The sequence below is a fragment of the Petaurus breviceps genome, unplaced genomic scaffold (genome assembly GCF_028583685.1).
Source record: "Petaurus breviceps papuanus isolate PSGF00001 unplaced genomic scaffold, PetGlider_PUasm1.0 164, whole genome shotgun sequence".
Classification (NCBI taxonomy): domain Eukaryota; kingdom Metazoa; phylum Chordata; class Mammalia; order Diprotodontia; family Petauridae; genus Petaurus; species Petaurus breviceps.
The window spans coordinates 3,530,154-3,542,919 of NW_027185735.1; positions in this window are offsets into that span (position 1 = coordinate 3,530,154).

Genomic DNA, 12,766 nt, shown 5'->3' on the forward strand with positions numbered 1-12,766 from the left:
TTCTTTCTCATGTTTCCTCCCATATGTTCTAATTCTTCTATACAACATGTCTGATGTGAAAATATGTTTAATCAGAATGTATATGTAGAACCTATATCAGATTGCATGCCCTTCTTGAGAAGGGGGAGGGAGGCAGAGAAAATTTAAAACTTATGAAAGTGTTGCAAATAAAAATAAATATATATTTTTTAAAAAGCCCAAGAATCCAATGAATTAACCAATGTCAGAATGAAAAAAAAATATTCAGATTGGGCAAGTGGAAGCTAATGACTCAATGAGACATCAAGTATAAGTCAAACAAAATCAGAAGAACAAAAAAGTTTTAAAAAATGGAAAAACTTCATTGCAAAAACAATAAACCTGGAAAATAGATCCAGGAGAAATAATTTAAGAATTATTGGACAACCAGAAAGCCATGATCAAAAAAAGAGCCTGGACAGCATCTCTCAGGAAATTATCAAGGAAAACTGCCCTGAGAAACTAGAACTAGAGGGTAAAATAGTCATTGAAAGAATCCACTGATCACCTCCTGAAAGAGATCCCAAAAAGAAAGCTCCAAAGAATATTGTAGCCAAATTCCAGAATGATCAGGTCCAAGAGAAAATACTGTAAGAATCCAGAAACAATTCAAATATCAAAAAGTCACAGTCAGGATTACAGAGGACATAGTAGCTTCTACATTAAAGAATTGGAGGGTTTGAAATGTGATATTCTGGAAGGCAAAGGAGCTCATATTACAACCAATAATCAACTACCCAGAAAAAATTGAACACAATCTTTCAAGGGAAAAGATGGATATTCAATAAAATAGAGTACTTTCCTGATGAAAAATCCAGCTGAACAGAAAATTCAGTCTTCAAATATAAGACTCAAGAAAAGAATAAAAAAGTAAACAGGAAAGAAAAAAAACAAACATATTATTCAATAAGGTTAAACTGTTTATATCTCTACATAGGAACATGAGACCTATAATTCTTTAGAACTTTTGACTTTGATGCGATGATATAAGAGGATTGAAGGATGAAATAAAATTGTACTGGGAGAAGAGGAAAAAGGAGACTAAATAGGATAAATTGCATCAAATGGAGAAATACAAAAGACCTGTTACAACAGAAGGAAAGCAGAAAGCGGGGTGAGCATTGCTTTAACCTTATCCTCATTGGATTCAGCTCAGAGGAATAGCATACACACTCAGTTGGGTTCAGAAATTCATCTTACCCTATAGGGAAGTAGGGGAGAAAAGGGAAATGAAAAGGAAGGGGACATGGATAGAAGGTGTAGCAGCAAGCACCCCAAGCGTCCCCAGGGTTTGCTGCCAACACAGGTTCTTGGATCTGCTTTGATAAAGGAAAGCAACTCAAAATAGGTTAACAAACTTACTTTAATAAGTCAAACATGTATCGTTTACCTAGTTCAGGGGAAAGAGGTCAGCACCCCGAACTTCAGAATATACAGACAGAATTATCAAGACATAAACAGATCAAGTAGACAGATTTCAAACTGTCCAACCATTACATCCATACCCAATCAACATCTGGGTTTCAACATCTGGGTTTTTCAAAGCCGAGGGGGGGCTCTCAAAAACGGCTTCCCAGAATCCAGATCAAATCACAAAACACTTCTCAAAGTGAGCCTCAAAACAAAGATACACATCAGGGCTTATATAGCCTTCTCCTGGCTCAGAGAATGTAACAACCTTTTGGACCCACTGGCCAATCAAAAAGTATCTACTGAAAAACAAGCCTCCTACCCCACACTCCAGGTGCACTTTAGCCTAGGGGCAGGGAAGATTTTTAAATTTACATTCCCATTACAGAAGGGAGGACTAAAAGAAAAGCAGAAGTAGGAAGGGAAAGGGCAAAGAAAAGGTAGGGGTCTGAGAGAAGAAAGGGAGGAAAGATGGTCAGAAACAAAATGCTGGTAAGAAAGAACAAGTGAAAAAAGAAGTAAAGTATAGATAGAGGGGCAAATAGGATGGAGGGAAATAAATAGTAATTATAACTGTGAATGTGAATGGGTTGAACTCTCCCCCAAAACAGAAGCAGATAGAGTGCATTAAAAACCAGAATACTCTGAAATGTTGTTTACAAGAAACACTCGAGGCAGAGAGATACGCACAGAGCAAAGGTAAAAAAAAAAAAACTGGAGCATAATATTTTATACTTCAGCTGAAGTTAAAAAAAATAGTAGGTGTAGAAATCCTGATCTCAGCAAAAGCAAAATCAGATCTAATTAAAAGAGATAAGGAAGAAAACTACATTTTGCTAAAAGATACCATAGACAATGAGGTTATATCAATATGATATATATATATGCACAAATGGTATAGCATTCAAATTGTTGGAAAAGAAATTAAGTGAGATACAGGAAAATAAATTGAAGGCACCTCAATATACTCCTCTAAGAACCAGATAAATCTAACCTTTAGATAAGCAAGAAGTTAAGAAGATGAATGGAATTATAGAAAAGTTAGATATGACAAATCTCAAGAGAAAAATGAATGGGGATAGAAGGGAATATTAACTTTGCTCAGAGGTATATGACACCTACACAAAAACTGACCATGTATTAGGGCATAAAAACCTCACAGTCAAATGAAGAAAGGCAGAAATATTAAATACATTCTTTTTTTTTCTTACAAAGGTTGGGGGGTTTTTGTTCTAATTTATTTTTAGTTTTCAACAGTCACTTCCACAAGATTTTTGAGTTCCAAATTTTATCCCCATCTCTCCTCTCCCCATCCCAAGATGGCATGCATTCAGATAACGCCATTCTCCAATCTGCCCTTCTTTCAATCACTCCTCTCTTCTCTTATCCTCTTCCCTTCTATTTTCCTGTATGGCAAGATAGATTTCTATACCTCATTGCCTATATATCTTATTTCCCAGATCTATGTAAAAACAATTTTTAACATTCATTTTTAAAACTTTGAGTTCCAAATTCTCTCCTTTCCTCCCTCCCCACACCCTCTCATTGAGAAGACAACGAATTTCATATAGATATGCAGCCATGCAAAAAAGCTTTCATAATAGTCATGTTGTGAAAAACTAACTATATTTCCCTTGATCTGGTCCCAACCTCCATTTATTCTATTCTCTTTCACCCTGTCCCTCCTTAAAAGTGTTTGCTTCTGATTACCTACTCTCCAATCTGCCTTCCCTTCTATCATTTCCCTCCCCTCATCCCATTCCCCACTACTTTACTGTAAGGTAAGACAGATTTCCATACTCAATTGAGTGTGTGTATTATTCCCTCCTTAATCCAGATCCAATAAGAATAGAGTTCACTCATTCCCTTTTACCTCTCCCTTCTTCCCCTCCACTGTAAAAGCTTTTTCTTGTTTATTTTATGTGAGGTTATTTATTCCATTCTACCTCTGCCTTTTTCCTTATCCCAGTACATTCTTCTCTCAAACCTTAATTTTTTTTGGATATCATCCCTTCATATTCAACTCACCCATTGTCCTCTGTGGTATGTGTGTGTGTTACACACACATGCACATATTCACACACATATGTTCCTATATATGTATGTATGTATAAATGTATGCAAATACATATAAGTATGTGTATGTATGTGTATATGTATGTATTCCCTCCAACTACCCCAATACTGAGAAAGGTCTCATGAGTTACAAATATCATCTTTCCATGTAGGAATGTAAACAGTTTAACTTTAATAAGTCCCTTAGGGTTGCTTTTTCTTGTTTATCTTTTCATGATTTTCTTAAGTCTTGTATTTAAAAGGCGAATTTTCTATTCAGATCTGTTCTTTTCTTCAAGAATGCTTGAAAGTCCTCCATTTCATTGAATATCTATTTTTCACTCCTGAAGGATTGTACTCAGTTTTGCTGTGTAGGTGATTCTTGGTTTTAATCCTAGCTCTTTTGGCCTCTGAAATATCATATTCCAAAACCTCTGATCCCTTACTGTAGAAGTTGCTAAATCTTGTGTTATCTCGTTTGTGTTTCCACAATATTTGAATTGTTTATTTCTGGCTGCTTGTAATATTTTCTCCTTGAAGTGGAAAATCTGGAGTTTTCCTTTTGGGATCTTTTTCAGGAGGTGATTAGTGGATTCTCTCAATTTCTATCTTTTCCCCCTGGCTCTAGAGTATCAGGGCAATTTTCCATGATAATTTCCTGAAATGTGATGTCTAGGCTCATTTTCTGATCCTGGCTTCCAGGTAATCAAATAATTTTTAAATTATCTTGCCTAGATCCATTTTCCATGTCACTTGTTTTTCTAATGATATATTTCACTATTCTTCTATTTTTTTCATTCTTTTGGTTTCATTTTATAATTTCTTGATTGATCATAGAGTCATTAGCTTCCATTTGCTCCATTCTAATATGGAAGGAATTATTTTCTTCAGTGAACTTTTGGACATCCTTTTCCCTTTGGCCAATTCTGCTTTTTAAGGCATTCTTCTCCTCACTGACTTTTTGGACCTCTTTTGCCATTTTGAGTTAGTCTAATTTTTAAGGTGTTACTTTCTTCAGTATTTTTTTTCAATCTCCTTTAGCAAGTTGTTGACTCTTATTATATTCTTGCATTACTCTAATTTCTCTTCCCAATTTTCCCTCTATCTCTCCCACTTGATTTTCAAAATACTTTTTGAGCTCTTCCATGGCTTGCAACCAATTCATATTTTTCTTGTAGGCTTTGGATATAGGGACTTCTTCTGATTGTATGCTTTGATCTTCTTTGTCACCAAAGTAAGATTCTATAGTCTGAGGATTTTTCCCACTGTTTGCTCATTTTCTCAGGCAATTACTTCACTTTTTAACTCTTTGTTAAGGTTTGGGATCTTCTTCCAGTATGGAGGGTGAATTGTCCCAAGTTTCAGGGGTTTTGTACAGTTGTTTTCAGAAATACTTCTAGGGACCTATAAATTTTCAATTCTTCCAAGGTGATATGATCAAAGGAGAGGTGTTTACTCTCCTTCTGGTCTGTGTTCCGGTCTGTGAGTCACCACAAGCTCTCTTTTATGCCTTCAAAACTGTGAAGAGTATTCATCTCCACTGCTTCCAGAAGCTCTACCACACCAAGACTCCTCCTCATCCCAGTACCATCACCCAGTACTATGACCCAGACCAAAGCACAGGTAAAGCAAGAGAACCCTGCCTCAGCACCAGCAAAGAGATCCCTGCAATCCCCCTCTAATTAGCACCTCAATCCTCCCACCATCTATGGGTTGAGAGCTCTAGAAGCAGCTACTGCTGCCATCCCTCCTGGTGCTACCCCAAGGCTAGGGCCAGACCATGTTCTTCTCTCACCCGAGTCTGACACCTTTCCTACTGACCTTCTAAGTTGTCTTTTTTGCTTGTGTTTTGAGAAGTCTGGAACCAGCACAGTTCTCAGTGATTTAGTCCCCTGAGGCCTACTTCAGGTTTGCTGGGGTCTGATCTGTGCTGTTGCATTGCTGGACTACACTCCTCTCTCAGCCTGGGGCACTAGACCTTTCTTGTCAACCTCCCATGTTGTCTTGGGTTGTAAATTTGTTTCATTCTGTCATTTTGTGGTTAGGAATTTGATTAAAGTAATTTTTACATGTATTTGAAAGGGTTTAGAGGAGAGTTAAAGTAAGTCCCTGTTTTTACTCTGCCTTCTTGATTACATTACCCCAATACATTCTTTTCAGATCATGATGCAATAAAAATCGCAAGGAATAAAGAACCCTAGAAAGATAGGCTAGAAATTAATTGGAAATTAAATAATTTAATCCTAAAGAATTAGTGAGTCAAACAACAAATCATAGTAACAATCATTTCATCAAAGAGAATGATAATAATGAGACAATATACCAAAATTTACAGATTGAGTCAGAGCAGTTTTTAGGGGAATTTCTGTATCTATGAATGCTAACATAAATAAAAGAGAGAAAGAGGAGATCAATGAATCAGACTTGCAACTAAAAAAAACTAGAAAAAAAAACAAATTAAAAAGTCCAAATAAAATGCCAAATTAAAATTTTGGAAAAATGAAAGGAGAGATTAATAAAACTGAAAGGAAGAAAACAATTGAACTAATAAATAAAACTGAGCTGGTTTTATGAAAAAAAAAACAACAAAATAGACTTTTAGTTAATTTGATTTAAAAAAAGAAAGAAGAAAACCAAATTATCAGTATCAAAAATGAAAATGGTGAATTCACCATCAATGAAAAGGAAATTAAAGCAATAATTAGGAGTTATTTTGCCCAACTGTGTTCCAATAAATCTGACAAAGTGAAATGCATGAATATTTACAAAAATATAAATTTACCAGATTAACAGGAGATGAAAAAAATACTTAACCTCATTTTAGAAAAAGAAATTGAACAAACCAGCAATAAACTTTCTAAGAAAAAATCTCATGGACCAGATGGATGTACAAGTAAATTCTACTAAAAATTTAAAGAACAATTAATTCCAATGGTACATAAACTGTTTGGAGAAGTAGGCAAAGAAGGAGTACTACCAAATTCTTTTTATGACACAAATATGGTACCTAGATCAGAAAGAGCCAAAACAGATATAGAAAATTATAGACCAATTTCCCTAAAGAATATTCATGCAAAATTTTCAAATAAAGTATTGTGGAAAGGATTATAGCAATTTATTGCAACTATAATAGACTACCATGACCAGAGGGGTTTTATACCAGGGCTTCAGGGCTGGTTCAACATTAGGAAAACTATCAGCATGATTTGCCATATCAATAACAAAACTAACAGAAATCATGATTATTCAAATAGATTCAGAAACAGCTTTTGATGAAATGTAGCACCCATTCATATTAAAAACTGAAGAATATAGATATAAATCAAGTCTTCTTAAAAATGATAAGTAATACCCACCTAAAACCACCTGCAAGCATTATGTGTAATGACTGTGAGCTAGAGGCTTTTCCAATAAGATCAAGGGTGCAACAAGGATGCCATTATCATTGTCCTGATATTGTAGAACCAGAGAGTAACTAGAAATTGAAAGAATCCACTGATCACCTACTGAAAGAGATAAAAAATGAAAATTCCCAGGAATATTATAATCAAATTCCAGAGCTCCCCAAAAGACTCATGATGGAAAGGGATATCCAGAGAAAGAACTGCAGAGTCTGAATGCAGATTGAAGCAAACTACTTGCTCTCTCTCTCTCTCTCTCTCTCTCTCTCTCTCTCTCTCTCTCTCTCTCTCTCTCTCTCTCTCTCTCTCTTATTTTGCATTGTTTTGTTCCTTCTTTCTCATTGTTCACTCCATTGGTTATAATTTTTCTTTACAACTTGATTAATGTTTAGTGTGAAGGTATTTGTAGCACCTATATCTGATTGCATGCTTCCATGGGGGAGTAGGGAGGGGAGAGGAAGGGGAAGAAAATTTGGAAATTAAGGGATTGTGGAACTGAATGTTGTAAACTAAAAGTTAATAAATAAATTAAAAGAAAAAAGTTCCACTCTTCCCAATATTTCATCCACTTCTCTTATCTGCTTCTTAAGGTCCTCTATGGCCTGTAACCAGCTCTTATTTTCCTTTGAAGCTTTTGGTGCAGGAGTTGTGACTTCACTGTCTTCCTCCTGCTCCATGCTTTGCTCCTTTTTGTCCCCAAAATAGGAGTGTAATGTTGGAATCTTCTGTCTGTTTTGTTTCCTTTGCCTGCTCATGTCACCCCTCAGTCACTTGATCCCTGAGCTTTTTGCCACAGTAGGACTCTGCCACCAGACAGGGGAGCTTTTGTCCCAAACACTGGGGTTTTCTCAGCTGCTGGAGGTATTAATCGGGTGCCCTCTCTGAGGCCTCCACGTGCTCTGGCAAGCTGGACACACACCCCAGGACCTCCACTCAAGGTTATATGGCTAGTTTTGTGTTAAATATCTGAGGCTGGTTTTGAATTCAGGTCCTCCTGACTCCAGGGCTGGTGCTCTACTCACTGTACCACCTAGCCACCCCAGCTATTACTATTTTAACATAGATCAATAGGAGTCATTAATAATAAGAATGAAATTTCTATGTTTCATCAAAAATTAAGAGATTCTAGAGAGCTGAATAATAAGAACTGATTGCAAATTGATCAATTAAAAACAAATGTTCTAACACATCCCTCAACTAGCCGTATAGTTCATAATTAATAAATTAAAATTTTAGTCAGAGTGAAATGTCAGGAAAATACAGAATGATCAACCAGTCAGTGTTGTCAGACCCAAGATTCCTATAACTTCCTAGAGGTACAGATTGTGTTTTTTTCATATCTGTTACATATATATGTACATGTATATATCTATGTGGATATTATGTATTATAGAGAGCTTTTTCTCCATGATATAAATGGTCTTCTTCTGAGGAAGAATTTATAACCATTAACAATTATATGAAAAATTACTTCAAATTCTTAATCAAAAAGAGAAATGAAGACCAAAACAACTTTAAAATTTCATCTCACACCCAATCAGCAAAGATGACAAATTTTTAAATTAGTCAATGTTGGAGGTGTTGTAAGACAAAAGACATATGAATACACTATTGATGGAGCTGTAATCATCCAAATATTCTGTCAAACAATTTGGAATTATGCTAAGAAAGTAATTAAATGGTCACACATCCTTTATCATTTATGCCATTAGCTGAACAAAAGGTTTTTATATCCTTATCACTGACTTAATTGACCTACCATAAATATACTCATATTCAGTATCTTCCTGGCTTTTGTTAAAAATAGGAATGTGTTAAATATGATACAGCTGTACTTCAGGCTTGTTAAACCCATAGCATGAAATTTGCTTCCACTCATGGGCCAATATATATTGGGCTGTCATATGTAAAGGCAGAACCAAATATGGTTTTACAAATTTTTTTGCTGAAATTAAGTGAGAAATTAATATTTATAACTCCAAAGAAAAGAGTAATGTTCATTTTAGCATATTAAAGTGAAATTTACTTAGACTACTATTTGTTCTGTTACATACTTTACCAATAAAGCTCATTTTTAAAATCAAATGATATAAGGCAAGCAGATCTGGACTAGATATTCAGACACATGGAGGTGTAGACCCAGCTCTGTTATAAGTTAACTGTGTGATCTGGGACAAGTCACTTAACCTCTGTGGATTTCAGATCTCTCTCCCAGTGGACTGTGAGTTCATTGACATTAAGGATATATTTTTTAATTTGTTTACATCTTTAGCCCAGTTCATGAGATGTATTAATCACTTAGTAAATGCACGTTGACTTGATGACTCATCTCTCAAGCCCTTTCTTGTTCCAACAATTGTTTCTAGGTCCCTTGATCTCTAAGACCTGATCTCTAAGGTCCCTTCTATGGTCCTCAGAAGTAAGCAAAATAAGGAGGTAGCTGTAGTTTGCAATTACCTGTGTTCAAATCGAAAATTTCAATTCATGGCCTCTCCTATTATAGGATGGTCTGAGAACTACAAATAATTTCTTTGAATTTCTTTAATTTGTGATAGCATCACGTAAAAAGCATATTTTGCACTTTTAGTAAAAAAATTATGGGCTTTTTGAAACACTGGCACACACTTTTACACTGACTGACAAAAATCATTTGTACTAAGGCTGTGACTTCACCTGGTGCCTTTCATTTTTCCTTGCATAAAGACAGGGTGCAACAAAGTAATAGAAAAATGGAAAACATCTTTGACGGAAAATTAGATTGCAGCTGTGTAACTGGAGAGCACAACCATAAATCAGAATGTCAAATCCAAAACACATGACATTTTGCAAGTTCTCCATGTGTGTTATAATGTGATTACAGCCTGGATGCTATTATGATTTAAAACAAAGTCTTTCATGCTAGAAACAAAATGTGGAATGTGAGGCGCCCCAGGGGAAAGGACCAGGAGCTAACAACTTACCCCTGACTGTCAGAGAGGTGGGCTACAGTATTCAATATTTTAAGAACTTGTTTGTCAGGAGAGAGAGAGAAAACAAATGTGTGTGTATGTGAATATATAATGTGTGTATATGAATATATATATATACACACACATATATATATATATGTTTTCTCTCTCTGTCTGTGTATATCTCCTGATACACACACACACACACACACACACACACATACACACATGTAAATGAAGAAGAACAAGAACAAGAACTCCTCAAGGCTGAGATCTTAACATAAGGGACAAATTAGAGTGTTCAACTCTATCTGAAATTTTTTATAAAAGCAAAATTCTGGAGCCAAATATGAAGATTACAGAAGTCATTCTTTCCTGTCTATCACATAAACAAATGACCCAGCTGTTATTGCTATGATTCCAGTTTTAAACTTGGAATTTTTTGTATAAACTTCGATGTAATGGTTTTAAAAGTGTCATAGGCAATGAACATCTAATCCTACTCAATAAATTGTAGGCTCATGGCATGAACTTCTAGAACTGTTAAAGACTGCTGGGCCTTTTTGTAGTTTAAGCAATTTCCAAATTGGGCAGTTTTCCAGGTATATTTTTAAACAATATAAACAAGAAAATATAATATACTGAGTCCATCAGCCACAGGAAAAAATGCAAAGGAGAAAAAGCTGAGGGAGAAGACAATGCAAGTACCAAATGATCACCCCAGGGAACTTGGAATCAGATCATTTAAGAAAAGGGAATGTTTTAATTCTAACAGATAAAACCATGAGCTAATCTCTGTTCCCAAGGGATCTTAACCAGTCCTGTTTTGAGTCTGACTGTCTTTGGAGATAGAGTGGTCATTTTTAGGGGTGGTAGAGGAGGTAATTAGATTTCACTATAGGTGGGAGGAGAACAGGAAGGATTTAATGTGTATGGAACTTCTAGGGGCTAATAAATTGCTCTGAGTCCTACTGATGTGGAGAAAACTTGAAGATGATGCTTTACATAGATTTTTAAAAGTGAGAAACATGAGGAGAGAACCAGTTTCTTGCATTCCTTTTTCATTTTAGATACATTAGCACCTACATAGTTTTAGTGGTTTACAACATGTCTAAAATGAGAAAAAAGGTATGAGAAACTGAGCTGCTTTTCTGTGACATCATCAGTTGAAACTAATCAGCAAAGAAACAAAGAAGCCACCTCAAAAAATAATGGCATTGTCCTAGTAAAAAGAGCTGAAAAAACAAGTTTTTATTTTGGGAAACTAAGATAGAAATATTATGTGGTAGAAGCAAACTGACTGTCACAATGGTAGAAGCAAATGAATAAATTCAGAGAAAAAGGAAAGGGTCTTAGCAGCTCTTTTGTAGTGGCAAAAGGGGAAAGAGTGGGAATTAGGAAATGGCCAGTAACTGAGGAATGGTTTTGTTTTGGCATATTAATATAATGGAATATTACTGTGCTCTAAGAAATTAAGAAAAATATTTCCAAAAGATTGTGCAATGACTTATGTACAGATGCAACATGAAGTAAGCATACCCAGAAGAATAAAGTATATTATAGACATAGCATAATAATAAACATTTTAGAACTTTTCACAAACTTATGAAAATGACTAGAACCAGGAGAACAACTGATCCAATAACAATAATATTAGAAAGAAACTTCTGAAAGTTGTAAAAACTATGTTCACTAAAATGACTATTCATGATTCCATATAACTGATGATTAAATATGCTATCAGTGACAGAGAGCTGGTGGATTTACTGTGGAGAATGAAGCACACATATTTTTGTATATAGCCTCGAGGGAATTTGTTTTGCTTGACTATATGTATTTGTAATATGGATTTTTTTTCCTTTATTTTCCCCAATGGGGTGAGGAGAGGTGGGAGGGGGTAAAGTGGTTTTCTGTTCATTTTAAAAATAGAGAGATGGGGAATGCTATAGATATGAATTTTGTGTGCACTTTCAGATGAGGTTACTATTGTTAGTTTTACTTAATTATTTTACTTTACATTTTTTATATATTTTGTATAAATATATTATATATTATCTGCTTTATATATTTTGCTTTATAGACTTCTCACAGAGCAGGGATAGTCTTTAAATTTTGTAATGTAATAGAAAACCCATCAACAAAAGCAACAACAACAGTAACCCCTTACCATTGCATTAGCCATAGTTAACTATGGTGAAGTTATGAGAGCTGGTTTCTACTCAACTTAGTTTATTGGTCCTTATATCTAAACTTTCTATCCCTCTCAACAACTGGCATGGTGGTCGGCTCACAGTAGGTACTTGAACAATGTTTATTTCATTTTATTCATGTTGTATTGTATTGTTGGTGGGACAAAAATACTTCAGCCTGAGGTTTTAAAAACAATAGGTTGGTAGATGAAGATGTGGGAGATTTATTTGACAAGTTGGGGTTTCAATAGATTAAAATAGCAGAAATGGAGTAAACCTTAGATATCATCTAGTTCACATCATTTATTTTATGGATGATGAAGTGGAAGTTTGGGGAGACTGAGTTATCCACACAAGGTGGCATTGATGCACTTCTAAGGAGTAGAGTTGGCTTTTGAATCCAGGTCCTTTGACTTCAAACTCAGTAAACTTAACACTTCACCACATTACTTTAATGACCACTTTAAGGAATACATCTACTCAGAGTTCCTTTTTGTTTATTTTCACCCTTTCCAGACACTCTGGACTTTAGTAAGTGGAAAGTCAACTAAGTTAGGTTAAAAAAATGTTTAACCAAAAAAAAAAAAAACTAGATTTCCCTGGGTTATTTCAGATTACATTATCAAGAGCACATGTTATTACTTAGACACAGCTAAGAAGGGATCCATTTCTCTCATCTTAAAATGTCTTATATTAATGATCCCAGATACTAAAGGTGATGGTAATGGGAGTTCTAAGGCTTAAG